Below are 23,148 nucleotides of genomic sequence, written 5' to 3'. Positions count from 1 at the left end.
TTAATGTCCAGATGGGATTAAATGGGGTCATGGGCCTGCAGATGATAGAAATCTAGAACTGAAGTCCTCCAACCCTGGAAAGACTGCCTTTTCTTTGAAAGAATGATCAAAAGGGCTATACTCCAATCTAAAGAAATAGAGATAAACTTGCCTAAGGCTCTAGGGGAGGAGAGCTTCTATGAGAAATTACTGTTCAAAGGAATCCTGAACAACTGACACTCCTCTTGTAGCAATATTTTTACAACCCAGGCATGTTGAATCTCTCCACACACACAAAGACACACACACACACACAGAGAGAGAGAGAGAGAGAGATGACTGATAAAGATGTACTCATAATGAAAAGAAATTAAACTATATGAGGATACAGTTCACTATAAAGCACATAGTATAAGGAGACACAACATACAACAAGTATTAGCATTAAAGTTTCTGAAGATAATAGTAAATTCTGAAAGAAAATATAAAATAGCTATGTTTACAATTATTATGGTGATTTTAAAAACGAAGAGAAACTTTAAAGAAGATACTATGTACAAAGAATAGAAAGATGTGAAAAAGAAGCAAATATCACTTCCATACATGAAAAGAGTTTGAAACAAAGAAAAACCATTTATAGGAAGACTAAACAGCAGGCAGATTAGACAAATTGAAGAAAGAATTGGTGAACTGGTGGACAGATCTGAGGATCTATCCGAGAATCTATCTGAGGATAGATTATGCAAAATGAAGCAGAGAGATAAAGATGTGAAAAATATAAAAGAATATTAAAAGAAATGAAGGAGAGACTTAAAATACTCAATATGTATGCAACAAGAGTTGTGGAAAGAATAGAATATTTGAAAGTTATATATATATAGAAAATTTTTTGAGACAGAGTCTCACTCTGTCTCCCAAGCTGGAGTGCAGTGGAATCATCTCAGCTCGCTGCAACCTCCACCTACCAGGTTCAAGCAATCTTCTGCCTCAGCTTCCTGAGAAGCTGTAATTACAGGCACCTGCCACCACACCCAGCTAAATTTTGTATTTTTAGTAGAGATGGGGTTTCACCATGTTTGCCAGGCTGGTCTCGAACGGCTGACCTAAAGTGATCCACCTGCCTTGGCTTCCCAAAGTGCTGGGATTATAGGCATGAGCCACCACACCTGGCCTGAAAATAATATAGTTGAGAATGTTTCAAAATGGTTAAAGAGATATATCCTCAGTTTGAAGAAGCATAGGTCTTGAATAATGTAAATACAAATACATTCACATTTAGACATGTCAAACAGCAAAGAATATCTTCAAAACAACCAGAAGGAAAATATAGATTTCCTACCTTAAAAATAATTAAAATAAAAATAGATTTTCTATCAGCAATATCAAAGGCCAGAAGATAATATAAAAATTTATTCAAAATTCTGATAAAATATAACTATCCAAAATTCTGTACTTATCATTCAAGACTGGAGAGAAATGAATAAGGTTTCAAGCAAAGTTTGAAAACCATTTTCTGAAGGAACCACTAATGCATGACCTTTTTTAAGAACCAAGGAAGAAGCTGGGAACAATGATGAATTAATACATTTATAATTGTAAGTATATATAAATCAGCATTGACTGTTAATAAAAATAAGGGCTAATTTGAGAGGGTTGAAAACAAGGTGCAACTACTATATTAGACAACAATAATGTGGAAGATGGGGATTAGTGAAGAGTTTAACTCTCAGGAGAAGGGAAGCAATATTAACTTTAGACTTTGTTAAGACAAGTATGCATTTTTTTAAATGAAAAATATTGTAAGAATGGAAAAAGACTTCTAAACAGAGGGAGAAAAGACAAAATAAGAAAACTTTAATGAATCTATTTAACAGCAAGAAAGAAGAAAAAAAGCAGTGTGTGTATATATAAAATCTTGAACATTAGAATTTAAAAATAAATCAAACCACATCAGTAATTTCAACAACTAAACAGGAGTACAGACATCAGCAAAATGGCAGCATAGGACTTTCCAGCACTCATTCCTCCAGCAAACATCAGTTTGAATAACATGTATAAAAATGCCTTCACAGAGCTGAGGAAATTAGGAGATTACAGCACCTGGGCATAACACAGAACTAAGAAACAATGCATTGAAGAGGATAAGAAAGACAGTTACACATTACCCACATCATCCCTTCCCTAATCCAGGTAGCACAATGTGAATTGAGATACCTGGAGGAAATAGAGGGAAGTGAGCATTGGACTTTGCCTTGGACCCCAACACTGGGCCTGATCCAGTAAAATTCAGGGCTGGGCAGGTCCTCATAGCCCCAGACTTCAGGTCAGTACCCACAGACTGAGCCTCTAGGCCTCCACTACTACCAGGCTGACCCCAGCGGCTCCAGGTTCCAGACTGGCCCCAGGAATGGGCTGGACCCAGAAGCCCTAGGCCCACCACAGTGGCCCCACCCCAGGCAAACTCCAGCACCAGATCAGCCCTCGCAGACTCAGGCTCTGATGTGAACACCCCAGGGCCAGGCCATCCCCAGTGGCCCCATGTTCCAAACCACCCCCGGCACTGGGCATGACCCCATATCCCCAGGCTTCAGGCTGGCATCTGCAAACTAAGGTTTCAGGCTGACCCCTGCATAGCCAGGCTTCAGGCTGGCCCCTGTAGGCTCCAGGCCCACCCCTGTAGACTCAATCAAAAGATCCATCCCAGTGGCTCTAGGCTCCAATCTCAACCCTACAGACGTAGGCCCCAGGACCACCCACCTGCTGACACAGGCACCTAGGTCAACCTGCCTTAAGATTCCAGCACAAGCCCACATGCAGACCATATCAGAAGCTCTGCCCAGAATCTCTGGACAGACTGATTGGTGAAGAGATTTCCCAGACAAAGAGTTTTCCAGTCTGCACAGACATCAATGTATAATCAGAAGGATCAAGAACAATCGGGGAAACACGACACCACCAAAGGAACAAAATAATATACCAGTAAACTGATCCTAAAGAAACAGAGATTTATAAACTGCCTGACAAAGAGTTCAAAGTAATCATCTTTAAGAAGTTCAGTGAGCTACGAGAGAATACAGATAGACAACAAAACAAAATCAGGAAGACAGACAATGAAACAAAATCAGGAAAACAATATATGAACAAAATTTGAAGTTTAACAGAGATAGAAACTATAAAAAAAATCAAAAGCTAACAAAACACAGTAACTGACCTTGAAAATTCCATAGAGAGCTCCAATAACAGATTCAATAAAGCAGAAGAAAGAATCAGTGAGCTCAAAGATAGGACATTTGAAATTACCCTGTCAGAGAAACAAAAGGAAAAAGAAAGAAGGGAAATTAAAGAAAGCTTATAGAATTTATAGGAGAGCATCAAAAGAGCAAAGTTTCAAATTATAGGAGTTCAAGAAGTAGAAAGACAAAGAGCCAGAAAGTTTATTTAAAAAGATAATAGCAAAAAACTTTCCAAATCTGGGGAAAGACAGAAATATCTAGATACTGGAAGGTCAAAGGTTTTTAATCAGATTCAATACAAACAAAATTGTAGACTACACCAAGACATATTATAATCAAACTACCAAAAATTTAAGACAAAGACAGGATCCTGAAAGCTGCAAGAGAAAAGAAGCATATCACATAAAAGGAGTTGCAATAAGGCTAGCAGTGGATTTCTCAGCAGAAACCTTATAGGCCAGGAGAGACTAGATGGTATATATACAAAATGTGGGATGGGCGGGAGGAGGGAATATCCTCTCAACCAAGAATACTTTAACTGGCAAAACTGTCTTTTAGGAAAGGAGGAGTGATAAAGACTTTCCTAGACAAACAAGAGCTGAGGGAATTCATTACCATTGGACTCATCTTACCAGAAATGCTAAAGGGGGTTCTTCAAGCTTAAAGAAAAGAATGCTAGTAACACAAAAAATATGAAAGTATAAAGTTCACTGGTAAAAGAAAGAACCCACCAGGTACAGTGGCTCACGCCTGTAATCCCAACACTTTGGGATGCCAAGGCAGGTGCATCACCTGAGATCAGGAGTTCGAGACCACCCTCACCAACGTGGTGAAACCCTGTCTCTACTAAAAATACAAAAATTAGCCAGGCGTGGTGGCGAGTGCCTGTAATCCCAGCTACTAGGGGTGCTGAGGCAGGAGGATTGCTTGAACCTGGGAGGCAGAGGTTGCAGTGAGCCAAGATCATGCCACTGCACTCCAGCCTGGGCAACAGAGTGAGACTCTATCTCAAAAAAAAAGAAAAGAAAAGAAAAAAAAAGAACGAACGAACCAAATTTAGAATACTCTTATACTGTAATGGTGGTATATAAATCACTTACATCTTTAGTATGAAGATTAAAAGACAAAAATATTAAAAATAACTATTGTTACAATAATTTGTTAAGGGATACATAATATTAAAAGATGTAAGTTGTGACAACAAAAGAACTGAGGAGGGTTGAATAAAAGTGTAAAATGTGTTTATGCAATCAAAGTTATTATTCTCTCAAAACAGCCAGTTGTAATTATGACATGTTTTATGTCAGCCTCGTGGTAACCAGAAAACAAAAATCTTTAGTAGAAACACAAAAGATAAAAAGGAATCAATATATACTATTAGTGAAACTCACCTAATCACAAAGGAAAACAGCAAGAGAGGAAGAAAGGAACAAAGGATCAACAAAACACTCAAAAAACAATTAAGAAAATGGCAGTAATACATTCTTACATACCAATAATTACCTTAAAAGTAAATGAATTTCTTGAATTAAAATACATAGAATGGCTAAATGGATAAAAACAGGACTCAACTACATGCTGCTTACAAAGTACTCACTTCACCTTTATGGACAAACTGAAGATGTGAAGAAATGAAAAAAAGATATTCCATGCAACTGGAACCCAAAAGAGACCAGGGTTGGCTATACTTATATCAGATAAAATAGACTTTAAAGTAAAAAACTGTAAAATGAGACAAGGAATTTCATTATATAATAATAAAAAGGTCAATTCACAAGACAATATACAGTTGTAAATATAAATGCACCTAACGTCAGAGTACCTAACTATATAAATCAAATATTAATAGATCTGAAGAAAGAGAAAGACTATAATACAATAATAGTGGGGGACTTTGACATCCCACTTTCAGCAATGGACTTATCATTCAGGCAGAAAATCAGTAATGGAATATCAGATGTAAAGTATACCTTAGACCAAATAAAACTAATAGACACATATAGAACATTTCATATGACTGCAGCAGAATACATATTCTTCTCAAGCACACATGGAATATGCTCTAAGATAGATCATATGTTAAGCCACAAGTCTTACAAATGTAAGAAGTTTTAAATCATGTCTAGTATCATTTTTTTACCACAATGGTAGGAAAGTACTTATCAGTGACAGGAGAAATTTTGGGAAATTCACAAATACATAGAAATTGAGCAACATTCTCCTAAACAATGAATGGGTCAAAGAAGAAATTTTAAAAGAAATGAAAAAACATTAAGATAAATGAAAGTAGATGTAAAACATAGCAAAACTTACAGGATGCAGCAAAACCAGTTCTAAGAGGGAAGGTTATAGCAGTAAATACCTACATCAAAAAAAAAAAAAGTCCACATTAGCAAGCTAATGTTACACCTCAAGGAACTAGACTAACAACAAACTAAGCTCAAAGTTAGTAGAAGAAAGGAAATAATAAAGATCACAACAGAAATAAATGAAATAGAGACTAGAAAAACAATAGAAAAGATCAGTGAAACTAAGGGTTGGTTTTTTGAAAAGAGGACACTCACAAACTTTTAGATAGACTAAGAATAGAAGACTCGAAGTTGTAAATGAAAAAGTAGACATTACAACTAAAGTATAAACAATCATAAGAGACTATTATGAATAATTATACACTAACAAATTGGAAAACCTGGAAAAAACAAATTCCTAGACACATACAGGCTATCAAGGCTGAATCATGGAGAAAATCTGAACAAAGAAACAATGGCTAAGAGAACTGAATCAATAATAAAGTTTCCCATCAAAGGAAAGCCCAGGACTGGATGGCTTCACTGCTGCTTTCTACAAAACATTAAAAAGAATACAAATCCTTCTCAAGCTTTTCCCAAAACTGAAGAGAAGGAAATACTTCCCAACTTATTATACAAGGCCAGCATTACCATGATATCAAAGCCAAACAAAGATACTAGAAGAAAATAAAATTACAGGCCGATTTCCCTGATTAACATAGGTGCAAAAGCCCTCAAAAATATTCTAGCAAACTGAATTCAACAGCACATTAAAAATATCATAAACCTACCAGGGGTGGTGGCTCACACCTGTAATCCCAGCACTTTGGGGGGCTGAGGCAGGTGGATCACCTGAAATCGGGAGTCCAAGACCAGCCTGGCCAACATGGTGAAACCCCATCTCTACTAAAAATGCAAAAATTAGCTGGGTGTGGTGGCACGTGCTGTAGTCCCAGCTCCTCAGGAAGCTGAAGCAAGAGAATTGCTTGAACCTGGGAGGTAGAGGCTGCAGACAAGGATCTCCACTCTTGCCACTTCTATTCCACATAGTACTGAAAAACCTAGCTTGAGCAATCAGGGAAAGGAAATAAATAAAAAGCAACTACATCAGAAAGGAATAAATTAAACTGTTCTTGGCTTTTAGACAACATGATCTTATATATAGAAAGCCCTAAAGACTCCATCAAAAAACTGTTAAAACTAATAAATGTATCTGATAAAGTTATAGAGTACATTTGAGCTAAATACACTGTGGTATCCTGACTGAATCCTAGAAATAAAAATGGGCATTCATGAAAACACTGTTCACATTTGAGTAAAGTCTATTGTTAATAGCAAAATACCAATGTTAATTTCTCAGTTTTGAAAATGGTACCATGATTACGTAAGATGTTAACATTAGGAGAAACTGAGTGAAAGGCATACAGAAACTCTTTGTACCTTCCTTGCAACTTTAATGTAAATCTAAAATAAATTATTGCAAAATAAAAATTTAAAAAATTATATGGAAATTTTATATACAATTAATGATCTTTTATCTGTGACATAAAGAAAATGATACATTTTGAATATGTTCTTTTATGGGCCATGAGAACTCAACTCATTTCACTTTCAAGGACTGGCCCAAATATTACATTTGAAAAGAGAGAAGTGGGGAACAATATCAGATGAAAGTTATGTTCTTATGAAAGAAAACTTGAAGATTGTATAAGAAATGTATTTCCAGTCCCAAATCAATTGATTGGCATTGCTAAGTGGCAAAGAATCATAGAAGAAGTAAAATAAAATGGGATAAAATGCTTAGTTGCTGGTGCTGTTTCTCCTTTTGCAAAGAAATCTCAGTATGCCCAAGGCAGTGAATGCCATGTGGGATCCTCATTCCCTTCTCTTCTATAGAAAGAAGAGTGTGGAAAAAAGCAGGAGTGGCTTCTGCTGGTTCTAGGGCCATAACACATATTAGTCCCAATAAGAACACCACTTCCTGTCACTGGACAGGCAATGCCACTAAATCATAAGAAAAACTACTGCAAAAGCAAAATTTCAGGTGAACACAAGTCAAAGTAACCAGGAAGTCAACATTTTCCACAAGCAAAAAGTTGTAGATAGACAACTAAAATCCTTCAGGGTATTTGGTTTAGAAAAAACTTCCACCAGCAAATATTTATATAACTGTTTTAAATGAAGTCAAAATATTTCTGGAGCTCTTTGCTGGATAAGAAATTGTTTGTATTTATCTGCTATTCCATATCATGTTTTTCACTTAAGAATATCAACAGTTCCATTTGTATATCTTCATCTATTCATAGAGCGGGGGGAAATGTGTTCAGAGAGACTTGAAGCTAAGTGGGCAAATCTTTACAAGCTGGTATATTCCTACTGTTTGAAAAAGATTACCCAAACAATGGACTCCACACAGCCGCACATCTACTCTTTTACTTGCTAGACTGCCCCTTTGGAAGTGCCTATGAACTTCATGTGACATTTTAGGGAGACAAAATCAACCCTGACCCTCACAGACTGCCAAGAAAGTACGTGGAGAGCCTTATTTTTTTCCTTTAGTCATACTCCATCATGTGAGGCTGAGATTCCCCAGGAAGAAGCTCTGATATCATCATCAATGCCTGTCCCTTTTTATATCCTCTTCTTGAACAGTTGCTTCAGTTTCCTCATCTGTAAAATGAGAATAACAAATAGACCTAAATCAGGGCTATTGTGTGGATTAAATAAGAGCATTATCTCAATTTTCCTGGTGAGAAAGGCCCAGGCAAGAGTGCCTAGTGTATAAAGTGTTTAATAAATATTTGTCAAATGAGTAGATAAATTAATGAATTCTTCTATCTCTAGAAAATTCATAAGTCTCTGCCATGCTCTTCCTAATACCTGGGCCACTCTTCTAAATATTGGAGGGCTGTATAGGTAGCTGGAGTACTAATTCCAGCAACTGCGTAGCCAAGCACCTATTCTTAGCCTAAAACAAAACTTCAGAATGTTGCCTGGCCTGCAGATTGTGCCATAATTTCAGCCACTCTCTACTTCAAATAAAACCTTGGTTCCTTTGCTCCCAATACTACAAAGAACTTTTCCAAACCTTAACCCCAAGTGGACTATATCTTCAGAGAAATGTCTAATTAATTTGCTTCCTAGGGAACCATCTGGTGCTATTAGATTGTTTAGGTCTCAAGGTGTGTGTGTACAGTCAGCTCCGATTGAAGGGGAATTGCATAGATTCTCCAGATGGTGGGTTGCATGACTTATTCTTTAATGTGCTAAACCCCAGTTATCAACATTAGCCCCCAAAGCACAGGGAAGAAGAGAACATGTTCTTTCATAGAGTTCTGCCTTTCTCCACTGGGATGGCCAAAGTGAGAGATTTTGACACATTGCCTTCCTCGTCTAGAAAACTGGCATGCTTTTCTTTGTTTACCCTGGGCTTGGCCTGCTCAGCCAGTCTGGGCTTCCTGGGCAAACACAACTCAGGGTGAGTCCCTCATCCCTAACCTTCTGAATCTGGCAGAGTCACAAACCATGCCTGCTACCCTGCTCGTGCCTCAATCTTCTCAGCCCCTCCTTGTGTTGAACCCTTAGTGCTGCCACTTGCTTGTTCTTGTTCCCTGACCAGATCATATGTCCCTGCCACCCAGTCCTCTCCTCACCCGTCTCCTTTTTACCTTCATTTGGTCCACCGTCTATAAGCCGGCCAGGTTGTAGCCTCCAGAGTTCAGAACTGAGGCCTGGGCATCAGAAGTCTGCTGTTGTAGGAAATCTGAGTTTCATTCAAATATGTGGGATGAGAGTCAGAGGCAGCTCTGGTTTCATTTTGAAGTTTCATTTTGCCAGCAACAGAAACTATGTCTGACTTAAGCAGAAAATACACTTTTTTCAAAGGATATGAGGTAGCTCACAAACTCTTCAAGAACACTGGGCTCAGAGGACAGGTGGGAGCAGAGACCCAAGACCAGTGAGGCTCTCCAGTCCCCATGGAATACAGGGAGCTGAATGTTAGCAGTATTGCCACCACTACAACCAAATGGGTTCTCTCCTGTTTCTGCTTCTTTGTGCCATTGGCTCCCTGTTCAAAGGCTGGGGTGATGCATCTGAGGGATCCACCCTAGGGCACATGCCTACACTTGAGCTGCAGGGAGGGCTAGTGAAGGGGGTTTTCTGGCCTTTAGGCAGGAAATTTCTCAAACACAAAAGGTAGTTCATATACTAGGTAGCCAAAAATGACAAATGTCAATTGCATTTGTCTCATTTGTCTCACCATTTTCCATTCTGTTCCTCATTCCTGTTTCCTGAAAACTAAAGCTATCACAATGCCCCATCCACCTCCCACTGCAGAATGTCCTGGAAATCCAGCCTCTGCGCTCCTATTTCCACCACAGCATGTGGTTCCCCAGCTCAGGATTTGTGGCATGACCTCCAATTTCTTCTCCAAAATTTTCCTTATGCAAGTTTTGAAAGGAAAGGAACATCAGCACTCTCAGTTCATCCTGAAAGTTGGAGTAGGAAGGTATAAGCTGCCACTTCTTCTCTGCTTTACACATTCCTTATCCTGAAGTTTAACACATGCTTACAAACTGTGTACATCGTCAGATTAGCTTCTTTGCTTGTCTAATTCTGTGATCACTGCTTTTGGAATATAAAGGGGCTGGGTCCAGGTTGCTGGGAAGCCATAGGCTTATTAGAGCTAGTAGAAACCTTTCTGAGTTTGCAAAACAACAAGGCTTTAAAGAAAACATGTGCCCTTAGAGGACACTATCACACAAAGATTCCTTTTAGAGGACATTATCCCACAAAGGCTCCCTGGATGTCAAAGTTCTTCCAGAGACTGAGAATTCAAAGGTCATCAACTGAGAGAGATATTCCTATCACTCCTCCTTGATGATCACTAGCAAAGGGCTTTGTGTTCATTCCATTCCCTTGCCAACATTTGGTTCCCAAGCTTGTCCTCTTGTATCTGTCTACCCATGTCCTGGAATGCAGCCAGCCCACCGACACTGACAGGATAGATGCTAGCTGCAGCGAGACTGCTTGTCTGCTGTATACAGAGAGGATGACAGCAGGACATCAGAACAGCTGTCGGAAGGGAGAGGAAGTGGGCAGCTGCAAGCAGGGTGGTCAGGAGAAATGCCTCAAAGATGCCCTGAGAGCAACACATCACAAAGCACCACATCTTTAAACAGCCAACCAGGCAGAACAGCCTGTTGGGAAACGACCAGAAACATAGGATTCCTTTCTAAACGGAAGTCTGGGTCAGGAAGTGAGTCAAAGAAGCAGAGCAGCCAAAGGAGGTTAGGACTATTGTATGCTGAGAGCAGTTCCAGTGACCAAATCAAAGGTCCTTTTCTGTGTGGGCCTCTGGAAGGTTCTCCAGGTACTCCACAGCACATAGTTTTAGATGTTTTTTGTTCTAAAGCAAAAGAAGTGGTTTCAAAATCCTTCCAATCCATCCAAACACTTCCTGGCATGTTTACACTCTATATACCACAGACAGCATGCAAAGTCTTGATGGTAAGGTCATTACAAGCATTGGAATCGATATATCAGTACCTTGGCATGACCAAGAGCAAGTTCAAAAGGGGGAAAATCATATCAAGGAGCTCTGGCAAAAGAAAGATAACAGCAATGGAGCCCAAATCCTGGCTTTAGATGCTAGCATGCTCAAGTCTAAGGCAAAACACAGTGAATTATATCATTCTTGATGTCTACTCTGAGGAGGCTAGACAAACTTTTTCTTGCTCCTGAACTATGCTTAGGTATGAGGCAGTAAGCAACTTCACTGAAGCAGTTCTGAATGCACACACACAAACACATATAAAGAGAGAGAGAGAGTGGCGCCTTTCTTATATCTCCTCCCTTCCACCGCTACAACCTCCACAGCTTAACTCAAGCTTTTCTGGTTTTGAGACGGAGTTTCGCTCTTTTTGCCCAGGCTGGAGTGCAATGGTGCAGTCTCGGCTCACTGCAACCTCTGCCTCCTGGGTTCAAGTGATTCTCCTGCCTCAGCCTTCCAACTAGCTGAGATTACAGGCAAGCACCACCACGCCCAGCTAATTTTTGTATTTTTAGTAGAGACGGCATTTTGCCATGTCGGCCAGGCTGGCCTCGAACTCCTGACCTCAGGTTATCCACCTGCCTTGGCATTCCAAAGTGCTGGGATTACAGGCGTGAGCCACCGTGCCCAGTCTCTCAAGCTCTTTTAAAGACTGACTCTGTAAAGCTGAGTCTCTAGGGGTCCAGAGAAATATAATACAAAAATGAAGTTTCTGGTGATCTAGGTGCTTAACATAGGGATAGCATTTACAGCCTCCTAAAGTCACCTGTGTTTCAGATTGGGCCTATTCACCCTCAAAACCCCTTTTATCAACTTCTGCAGATCCAACTGAGTCAATTAGTTTGAAACACTTCTTGCTAACTAAATGCACTTTTAAATATTTTTAAATGTTCATGTCTTATTATGAACAAATGTTTTACTGCCAACACTTTTTGAAATGTTGAAAGCCTCTCCATTGCATTAAATTCCCTTCAAGAATATCCCTTGACTTATCCTGACTTTTGACAGAAACCATTTTGCCAGAAAATATATACTTAAGGCATCTAACAAATACCATAACCCCCTCAGATTGTTGACTGAAAATCCATTGTTGTGGAGGCCCAGTGTGTGGACCATAAAGGCTGTTTCATGTGAGCAATAAAGAATCTAACTTGTATCAGCACCCTCAGGGAGGACCCCAGGCCCCTGCCTCCAGGCTGGCTAAGGCCTTTTTTTCTGCAAGCCTTGCCCCACCTGTTTCTGTTCCATCAAGTTATCAGTTGAAACTCTTAACTTGCATATGATAAGCCTTGGAAGTCAAGGCCTGGCCTAGAAGATGCTGATGGCAGGGATGGTTTCCACATGCCCCCAACACATTTTATTTTAAATGAGCTGCTTTTCTGATGAAGCTATTGGGAAAGTTAAGGCAAAAATAGCTCAATTCCTAGTAGAGATTTATTGAAAAGTATCGAACTAGATGTTACTGCATATTTCAATGTGATTAGAACTAGATGTTGTTCCTGACATTGATTGTCCTGTGACTATGATTAGGAGAAGGTAAGAAGGGAGCTGAGGGGTGACCCATGCTCAGAATAACATATAAAGTAAAAAGAACCAAGAAAGAGAAGAAGCCAGATGATTCTGGATCTGGCCAAAATAGGTCCCTACCCACACAAGATAGACTATAAAGATGGTAGGAGATGTGGTCATGAAAGGTCAAAATATAGAACAAGGTGGAAGGGAGATAAGAGAGACAAATAGTGGAGAAGTGCAGGTTCTTCACAATCGTAGAAAGAGTTTTAAACAAGTGATGCTGGGCTGCTGGCTTTTCCACTCCCACCGCTTTATTTCTAAATCCACACTGCTTACAACTTTTTTCCTTTCATAATACAAATAAAGTTAAACCATAGATTTCTTTGGAAGTCACTGAGAAAGTTATAACACTGATATTAAATTCACATATGCCCATATAACACAAATCCTATATTGAGCGATCAAGAAATAATATCTTATTATCCACCTGGAAGGGCCCAAGAATTTGGTTAGCAAGCCCTTTGAGTAACTGTCAGTGTGAGGGCCTGTGATGAAGATGGAGATGATAGAAGAAAGCTGCCCCGTTTCTCTTTCCTCTCTACGGTGAGGAGGCAATTCTAGCAACTTGCTGTGTAAGGGTCTGTGTGGGGAGATCCACACATGGCAGAGTCAGGCCCTTCACCTTTCTTCCCCAGTCACCAGCAGCCAAGGAGTGATTGCTTTCTCCTTTTAACAGGAAGTAGTACTGGCCCAATTCTGAATTTCTGCAAGAGTGCAAAGATATGTTCACACGTTTAAAAGCAAAAAGTAGTAGAGGCTGCTCCTATGGAGATATCCTGCTGGCCATCTGTGTCCAGAAGCTGGCTATCTTCTCAGATGCTCATTCAATTCCTTCACCAGTTACCTATCTGGGATCTCCTGTGTCCTAAGTTTAGCAGATGCTATGGGGTAGATGTTAAGCAGGATGATCTGCTGGCCCAGCAACCCAGACTGGACTGCAGCTATACAGGGTGATTATTAGGTTGGCGCAAAAGTAATTGCGGTTTTTGCCATTGTAATGGTAATACGATCTTGAGTGCTGGCCCTTCCTAGAGAGACTCTTATCACACAAAGCCTCTGTTAAATTCCTAGACAAAACACCTGGCCTCAGGGTTTTAAGTTCCCTTTGTAGGAGTCCTTATCTTTTTCCTAACTGTAATATTAGAGGGCGGATGATGCTGATACTAGAATTTACATTCCATACAAATACCTAAGTGCTTTGTATACTGAATGCACTAGTCAGGACATGCCCATAATAAATTGGAAAATTATTGAGCATCAACTCTATGCACAGTCTTGTGCTGGGCACCCTTTTATTAGTGGGTGTTTATCAAAGTATTCAATAATGGTCAGTTAGGATAAATGTGGTTGCATAATACTGACAAAGGTAGTATTCAATATATATGTCATTATGCCTAGATATAATTATGCCTATTATTTGTTTCCTTCTGGGTTAATATTCCTTTGAGAAAAGATATTAATATATTAATATACACAACAACGGCACATCTGTTCCCTACAGGTGAGGTGAGACTTACAACACCACAAGTCTACCTTTGCATAGTTTTGTGCTTATTAACATTTTAATCTATAAGTGATACTATAACTCTGGGTGATGGCCTGGTTCCCCGGGACTGCTGTGAAGGGTGACTTCTTTGATGTAACAAAAGATATTTAAATGAGTCTAGGGACTGTACGGAAAGTTGCCCTAAAAACAAGTCACCCAGAGGTCTATTTTATAATCCCTGCACGTTGGAAACAGGCTGAGGCCTTGCTGCCAGCAGCCATCTGGGGTGGGGTAGGAGCTGTGGGAAGCATACACCTACTAACAGGAACAAGATAACCCATCCAGAGAGTGATCTATGCTGCTCAAGAATGGGTGATTTTTAACTAACAGAGTGTGTGTGTGTGTGTGTGTGTGTGTGTTAAAACTATAAGAGCTGTGAAAGATTTTAGTGGAGGGTGCTGATACAAGTTAGATTCTTTATTGCTCACATGAAACAGCCTTTATGGTCCACACACTGGGCCTCCACAACAATGGATTTTCAGTCAACAATCAGAGTTTTGATTTTGAGCGGGATCAGTCTATACCTGCTGGTGTAAATCAACCCAGCTGTAGGAATTGGGCCCACGGCTGAGACACCTATTGTTGAGGGTAGACTCGGGCTGACAGCGATATAAACACCACAGAAAAGGCTCTCAGGGGTAACTAGAAAGCAGGAAAAGACCCTGGCCCCTTCCAGCCAGCAGTTCGCTGAGTTCTGTCTTCAAAGGCAAAGCTGGGTTTCTGGAAGCCACAGGCCTCTCCCACCCCTGACTGCACCGAGAAATGCTCACCTGCGTCCTCAGTCTTGTCCATCTTGTGGCATCTGCACACACAGCCCCCAGCCAAGCACTCAGCCGGAGCCTTGGAAATCCTGATTCAGCAGGCGCTCTGCTTAAGAGTGGCAGGCGGGCCCCTTTGCTCCTTACTGGTGACCTCTTGCCCAGGTCATCACCTGCTTCCAAAGGGATTTAAAATGAGGCATGGGGAAAGGACCGTTACAAATTCGCACTTCATTCTCTTCATTTACACCTTCTTTTCTCTCATCTTTCCCTGTGTTCTCTCCCTCTAGCTTTCCCTCTCTCTTTCTATGCACTGTGTCAGGTAGGTGAAGCTTCCAGACTACTAGGGGAACACCTGTTTCCTTAGTTGTCCCACAGTCACCCCTAAAGCCATCTCTTCTCAAGGGCAGCTGATCTCTGAGGTCTGTGTGGCACAGCCTCCAGGGAGTGGACCAGCCATGAACTTGTAAGGAAGAAAGACCCCGCCTTCTGCTTCCAGCTTCCTCCGGTATTGAAAAGCAGTGGAGCCAGTGAAGATCTGTTCCTGGCCGTGAAAAGAATCCCCTATATCCTAAGAGATCAGCTCAGCAATGAAGGGGTTACTCTCCTTGGTGTGGGGGTGGGGGGTGTAGAAAGTTGCGGGACACTCTTCTCAGCTTGTCTGATGGAGATGCGACCTGGCACCACTGAAAAGCTTTAAGATTAATGGAGAAAAGGCGAAATCTGACAGCTTTTCCACTGGTTTCAATCCTCCTGGGTGGGCCGATTGGTCTTGAATGTCACTAGCTACTTAATCTTGTGTATCTGAAACAGACTGGCGTGTTTGGGGAGCCCTGTTTGCTCTGTATAGACATCAATTGGAGAGGCAGATAAAAGGAAACTGCACTGAATTTCTCCTTTAAGCCTTTCACCAGGCACTTTCTGACTGCAAAATAATTAGTGACCCTGGCAGACACAACCATCCTGTGGTAGATGCTCCCGCCACACCCCTGGTGCGACTCTGACTTCCCTGGACAAGCTGCTCCTGCTCTGTTCAGTGCAGACTCATGGTTCCTATATATTCTTCCTGCTCACCAACTTTTTTTTTTTTTTTTTAACTACATGGGCTTGCTTACCATTATGAACCATGGATGCCTGCTTGATCTGATGGCTGAGCAAAGGGGTCTCCAGAGACACAGATCTACAAGCACAAATGTGGACAGGGAAATAGAAGGACAAAATAAATAAATAAATAAATCCCTAAATGTACCCATTTACCTGCATATATGTCTCAAACAAATAGGGTTGAGCTATTTTTTAATAACCAAAACATCTACCCAGGAATGGAAATTTAAAAATCAAATGATGCTTTCTATATCCTGTTTTTCCAAACTGAATACATAAAAGAAGCCATTCAGGTTAAGTGTCAAGCATTAAAAGGGAAAGAATAAATACAACAGTGTTTGCAGAGGAGGTTACAATAGATTGGCTCCTTATATTTAAAAGATAGGAATGTTTGGTGATTACTGTGTGAAATAACTCTGTCTAGTCTGGTTTGCTCTGGTGTGAGAAGTCTCTGATGTGTTTTACACACACATAGTGGTTTATGAAGAACCTGTCATAAACCTAAACGATAGCACCAATTAGAAATGAGCTTCCATTGATATATTTCAGATCATTTGCCCTTACCCTTTTCTCACTTTCTGATTCTTTAAACTCATGAACATGGTTGAGTGTATCATTGGGTGATGAATAGCTAGAGATGAATGAGGCCAACAGACTATATATTAATCGTCCTTAGCCTAACATCTGGGAATCCATAAAACTCTCTGTACTTTCAAACACAAGAGAAAGCCACATTCTCTGATGTCTGAAACTTGCCACTTACAAGCACACGCAGGTCTATGCAGGGCATCTTCCTGCAATGTGCTTTTGGCTATTATGAAAACTTTCTTTAAGGCAGAACACTTTCCAGTAAACATATACAAAATTCATCATAAACCAGACTAATTCTTCTGTCTACCAAAGGAAGATGGAAGACATAAACTGAGTCCAACACCACAGCAAGGTATCACAGGTCTCTATTATGACTTTGAAATAGCACCAGATATCTGGCTGTTTTTAGATTGTCAGTTTCTCTGTGGTCGAGGACGTCTGCCAAAAAGAAGACACAGGAAGTTACTGATGGGCCGTAAAATGGAAAATGAAGTGAAAAATTAGTCTTCACTATACCAAAGCAACCTCATTTCAATTATCATTGCAAATATAGGTTATACTTTATTTTGTGACTTACTTTCTCTTTTAAAGATACAGCATCACATTGTTGAGACCGCCACTGCAAAATTATAATTGAGGCAGTGAAAGAGATCTGAACTAACCAACTCTACCTTGCTTCTAAACTCCAAGCTGTCATTGTTCATTCCTGGCTATAGGCCAAACTAACTCTGGGAGAAACTTAGTTTATGGTTTAGCTTTGAAACAAAGATGTTAACAGCCCTTTCCCAAAACAAACCCCCTTTCTGCCTGAGGACTAGACTGCCTTTGCAGGACTAACAAATTAGCTAAAAGATTAGAAATTATGATTTAGGAGTCATGCAGCTGGAGGCTACAAAATTCTGAATCTCCCCAAATTGCTCCTGGGGATAACATCACTATTGTAAAACTTAAGATCAGTGCTTGAGATATTTTGCAGACCCTGCACTTGATGGATCAACTGGCACCACACAGATTGATAAACTGGCTCATCTGGTCTTGTGACCCTGACCCAGGAACTGACTCAGTGCAAGAGGACAGCTTCAACTCCTTATGAGTTCATCTCAGACCTGACCAATCAGAATTCCCGATTCACTGACCCACCTACTCACCAAATTATCCTGAAAAACTCTGATCCCCAAGTTCTCAGTAAGACTGACTTGAGTAATAATAAAACTCCAGTCTCCCGCACAGCTTGCTCTGTGAATTACTCTTTCTCTTTTGCAATTCCCCTGTCTTCATAAATCAGCTCTGTCTAGGCAGCAGGCAAGGTGAACACATTGGGCGGTTACATTATGTCAAAGCCTAAGACTAGAGTTGACTGAAGTGATCTTGAGGAGATTGAAGCCAGTCTGCATGGCAGGAGAGAGGAGATGCTTCTCCATTTCTACCAAATGTGACTGGCTGTGCTCCCAGGGGACTAGGAAGTAGTTGGCCAGACAGCATATTGAGCACAGATTTCATGAACAGGTAGGTACTGGGTACATGTTTCATGAAGATCAAGAAGTACAACAGAAGGAAGAAAACTCATACAAATACAAGGAACTAAAATGGGAGAGACTACTAGACAGAAAGGGTCATTTCTCGTGGGAATTGGCTGTGGACATTTTTCAACCTTGTTTGAGATATCTGAAACAATGCCTCTCCTCTTCCAGGTTAAAAAAAGAAAAGAAAATATGTGTAGCTATAAACAAAAAACAGGTGAGTGTACAGAGAAGGAAACTCAAGTTCCACATCTAAAGTTATTGCTACAGTCTTTGAAACCCAAGTTGTCTGTAAGTCAGTTTTGAATGAAAGGTGGAAGTCACCACAAGGTCACCACATTCATGGAGAGCCAAAAGATCCACACATTAAAAAAAAAACACTGAAGTCATTCTGTGGCTATAATCACTGGCAGATTTCAGGAAGTTTCTCCACAGCCATGTTCTTGCCACTGTCATTTTATCTTTAATGGGCTCTACAGGTGGCAGATACAAATGTAAATTAAACTATGGAATCCCCCAGAACCTTCTCAAGGGAATGAACCCAGGACTGTTTAGACAGGTTGATGAATTTGAGACATAAAGATGATAAGAGAACTGGGAAGAGATGAATTCAAAACGTGTTCTTGGTGGCATGCAATGCTCCTAGTTCCCCACTGTAATCTAGTGGGCAGATGAAAAGGCTCCTTACTAATTAGCCTACTTGGGTGCTTACAGGTTAGGGTTCTGTGTTACCTAGAGACCCCCATTCAAAGATAAACAACAGAGAAGAGTATGATATACATTTACTGATCCAATAGATAATTTTTAGCATCTATTGAGTGTCAGATACTGTGTTGGGGATACAGCAATGATCACAACAAACATACCTCTTGCCCTCATGGATCTTAAGGTCTATTAGGAGAGTCAGTTGTTGGACTAGGAAGTCTCCATCTGAAGAACATCAAAAAGGGGGTAGTATGGGATGCTGTGGGAGTTTAGGCTGGGGGGCTCAGAGAAGGGCTCCCTGGGACAACTGAGTGACAATGCAGGTGATGTTCCAGAAGGAACCAGAGGTCTGGAGGTAGAGAAGAGTATAGGATACACAAGAAACTGAAAGAAGATGAAAATAGCTAGAACAGAAAGAATGAGTGAAGAGTGTTGTGACACAAAGAGGCTGGAAGGGTAGAAGAGGCCATGTTACAAAGGATCTCGAGGGTACTGTTGAAAAGTCTGGTCTCTAAGAGAATGAGAAGCATTGAAGAATCCACTTTAAAAGGAAAGTGATATGAACAGATTCATATTTCAGAAAGACCCACTGTGACTGCCATATAAAGAATTGTGTTGGATTGCCCTAAGCCAAAAGAACAAAGCTGGAGTCATCACGCTACCTGACTACAAACTATACTACAAGGCTACAGTAACCAAAACAGCATGGTACTGGTACCAAAACAGAGATATAGACCGATGGAAAAGAATAGAGCCCCTGGAAATAATACCACACATCTACAACCAGCTGATCTTTGACAAACCTGACAAAAACAAGAAATGGGGAAATGATTCCCTCTTTAATAAATGGTGCTGGGAAAACTGGCTAGCCATATGTAGAAAGCTGAAACTGGATCCCTTCCTTACATCTTTATACAAAAATTAATTCAAGATAGATTAAAGACTTAAATGTTAGACCTAAAACCATAAAAACCCTAAAAGAAAACCTAGGCAATACCATTCAGGACATAGGCATGGGCAAGGACTTCATGACTAAAACACCAAAAGCAATGGCAACAAAAGCCAAAATTGACAAATGGGATCTAATTAAACTAAAGAGCTTCTGCACAGCAAAAGAAACCACCATCAGAGTGAACAGGCAACCTACAGAATGGGAGAAAATTTTTGCAATCTACCCATCTGACAAAGGGCTAATATCCAGAATCTACAAAGAGCTTAAACAAATTTACAAGAAAAAATCAAACAACCCCATCAAAAAGTGGGCAAAGGATATGAACAGACACTTCTCAAAAGAAGACATTTATGCAGCCAACAGACACATGAAAAAATGCTCATCATCACTGGCCATCAGAGAAATGCAAATCAAAACCACAATGAGATACCATCTCACACCAGTTAGAATGGCCATCATTAAAAAGTCAGGAAACAACAGGTGCTGGAGAGGATGTGGAGAAATAGGAACACTTTTACACTGTTGGTGGGAATGTAAACTAGTTCAACCACTGTGGAAGACAGTGTGGCGATTCCTCAAGGATCTAGAACTAGAAATGCCATTTGACCCAGCCATCCCATTATGGGGCATATACCCAAAGGATTATAAATCACGCTGCTATAAAGACACATGCACACGTATGTTTATTGTGGCACTATTCACAACAGCAAAGACTTGGAACCAATCCAAATGTCCATCAATGATAGACTGGATTAAGAAAATGTGGCACATATACACCATGGAATACTATGCAGCCATAAAAAAGGATGAGTTCATGTCCTTTGTAGGGACATGGATGAAGCTGGAAACCATCATTCTGAGCCAACTATGACAAGGACAGAAAACCAAACACTGCATGTTCTCACTCATAGGTGGGAATTAACAATGAGAATACTTGGACACAGGGAGGGGAACATCACACACCAGGGCCTGTGGTGGGGTAGGGGGAAGGAGGAGGGATAGCATTAGGAGATATAGCTAATGTAAATGACAAGTTAACAGGTGCAGCACAGCAACATTGCACATGTATACATATGTAACAAACCTGCACATTGTGAACATGTATCCCAGAACTTAAAGTATAAAAAAAAAAAAAAAAAGAACGTGTTGGATTGAGTCACAGAGGATTCTGTGAAACAGGTAAGAAGTCTGCAGACATCTGAATTGAGACAATGGTAGATTGGACCAAGGTGGTGGCAGCAAGATTGAAAAGAAGCAGAAGTATCCTAATATCTGTAGACAAATTAACAGTGAAGACGCCTCAGGTCACAGAGACAAGGCAGAGGCATGCAAGACAGCCATGTGAGGATCTCATCCCACCCTGAGAAGGTGGGTCTTGGCACATACATCCCTGACAGGTCTGACCAGAATGAGCAGTGGGAAGTGAGGAGGGTAGTTAGGAAGAAGGTAACTGACCAACTTGATGATTTTTAATAGTTATGCTAATAGTCATGTTAGGAGGAATTTAGTTGTAATAGAAAAGAATTCTGCAAATGCTTCCTTTAAGAGAAGAGTCTGGGCTGGGTGTGCTGGCTCAAGCCTGTAATCCCAGCACTTTGGGAGGCCGAGGCAGGCGGGTGAGGAGTTTGAGATCAGCCTGGCCAATGTGGTGAAACACCGTCTCTACTAAAAATACAAAAATTAGTCGGGCGTGGTGCCACGCACCTGTAATCCTAGCTACTCCGGAGGCTGAGGCAGGAGAATTGCTCGAACCCGGGAGGCAGAGGTTGCAGTGAACCAAGATTGTGCCACTGTACTCCAGCCTGGGCAACAGAGCAAGATTCCATCTCAAAAAAAAAAAAAAAGAAAAAAAAAAGAGTCTGTATATATTTCAAATATGAATTATGAATTTTAGTTTACATGCACATTCAGAAACCTATTACGTAGCCCCCTAAAACAGTCGTACATATGTATAAAAGTCAAAGCCCTATATATGACTATATTGTATATGCATATAACATATATTCCACATATATATTTCATTTTATCTCTTTAATACTAGTAGCTAGTAGGCTTCTTTCTACTATACTGCTTTACTTCTGGATCTACCAACTGAACTGTCAATTTACCAAGACTTCACTTTTTAGAGTCTGTGTCCTGGCCTTGTTCCTGTAATAATGTAATTCATTTGTAATTATACAAGTGAAACATGAGAGCAAAATGGTAGTTGTTTCTATGAAAGTTAGTTTAGGGCCAGGCATGGTGACTCACACCTGTAATCCCAGCACTTTGGGAGGCTGAGGCAGGTGGTTCACCCAAGGTCAGGACTTTGAGACCAGCCTGGCCAACACAGTGAAACCCCATTTCCACTAAAAATACAAAAATTAGTCAAGCGTGGTGGTGTGCGCCTATAGTCCCAGCTACTCGGGAGACTGAGGTGGGAGAACTGCTTGAACCCAGGAGGTGGAGGTTACAGTTAGCCGAGATAGCAACACTGCACTCCAGCCTGGATGACAGAGTGAGCCTCCATTTCCAAAAAAAACAAACAAACAAAAGGAAAACTTGGAAGGATTCAACAGAGGTGAGTCTCTAAAGAAAAAGTTGCTATCAGATTAGGTATAAACAAGACAACTATAAGGTATTAGAGAGAGTCTGGCTATGGTGGTTCATGCCTGTAATCCCAGCATTTTGGGAGGCTGAGGAAGGAGGATCACTTGAGCCTAAGAGTTTGAGACCAGCCTGGGCAACATAGGAAGACCTCGTCTCTACAAAAATTACAAATATTAGCTGGGTGTGGTGGTGCATGCCTGTAGTCCCAGCTACTTGGGAGGCTGAGGTGGGAGGATCACATGAGCCCAGGAGGCTAAGGCGGTAGTAAGACATGATTGTACCACTGCACTCCAGCCTAGGTGACAGAGCAAGACCCTGTCTCAAAAAAAAAAAAAAAGATTAGAGGGGAAAAAACCTACAAATAGATTCCGTATTCAGATTCTAGAGCAAATGCCTTTAAGTTCTGGTCCATTTCAACAACAGCAACAAAAAAAATTGAAAAAATTGTAGGTGATGCAATATAGGTGTAGCTGATAATGCAAGTAAAATGGTTAGAACCCTGATCAGAAAACCTGTATGAAATAAAGATCTTCATTTCAGGTTGTAACCCATGAAAGTACTACTTGGAATGTAAGAAATAGTAGAATATTCACACTTTCATATGCTTATATGAACCTAATATGTTTTAAGTAAAAATAAAATGTTAAGGGTAATGCACATATTTTTCTTATGTAATTCTCCTCTTAAACCAATTTTTTCAATTATCTGATAGCCACCATACTAACTATTGGATAAGAAGTATTCTTTGATGGTACCA

The 23,148-nt window shown here is 40.4% G+C and overlaps 1 long non-coding RNA gene across 1 annotated transcript in view; it reads right to left on the bottom strand.

Annotated features, from left to right (window-relative positions):
* Positions 1-6,933: 6,933 nt before the first annotated feature.
* LOC115931298 (uncharacterized) overlaps positions 6,934-23,148 on the bottom strand; it is a 43,047-nt gene continuing 26,832 nt past the window's right edge. Inside the window, exons 3-6 of the long non-coding RNA XR_004067809.2 lie at positions 16,046-16,110; positions 14,943-15,103; positions 9,154-9,263; positions 6,934-8,170 (exon numbers count right to left, since the gene is read on the bottom strand). This is a non-coding gene — a long non-coding RNA (uncharacterized lncRNA). The remainder of the gene's footprint in view (positions 8,171-9,153; positions 9,264-14,942; positions 15,104-16,045; positions 16,111-23,148) is intronic.

This window comes from Gorilla gorilla, chromosome 19 (assembly GCF_029281585.2).
Source record: "Gorilla gorilla gorilla isolate KB3781 chromosome 19, NHGRI_mGorGor1-v2.1_pri, whole genome shotgun sequence".
Classification (NCBI taxonomy): Eukaryota; Metazoa; Chordata; class Mammalia; order Primates; family Hominidae; genus Gorilla; species Gorilla gorilla.
The sequence above is the reverse complement of the archived record's forward strand: the minus strand, read 5'-3'. Positions and strand labels throughout refer to the sequence as shown.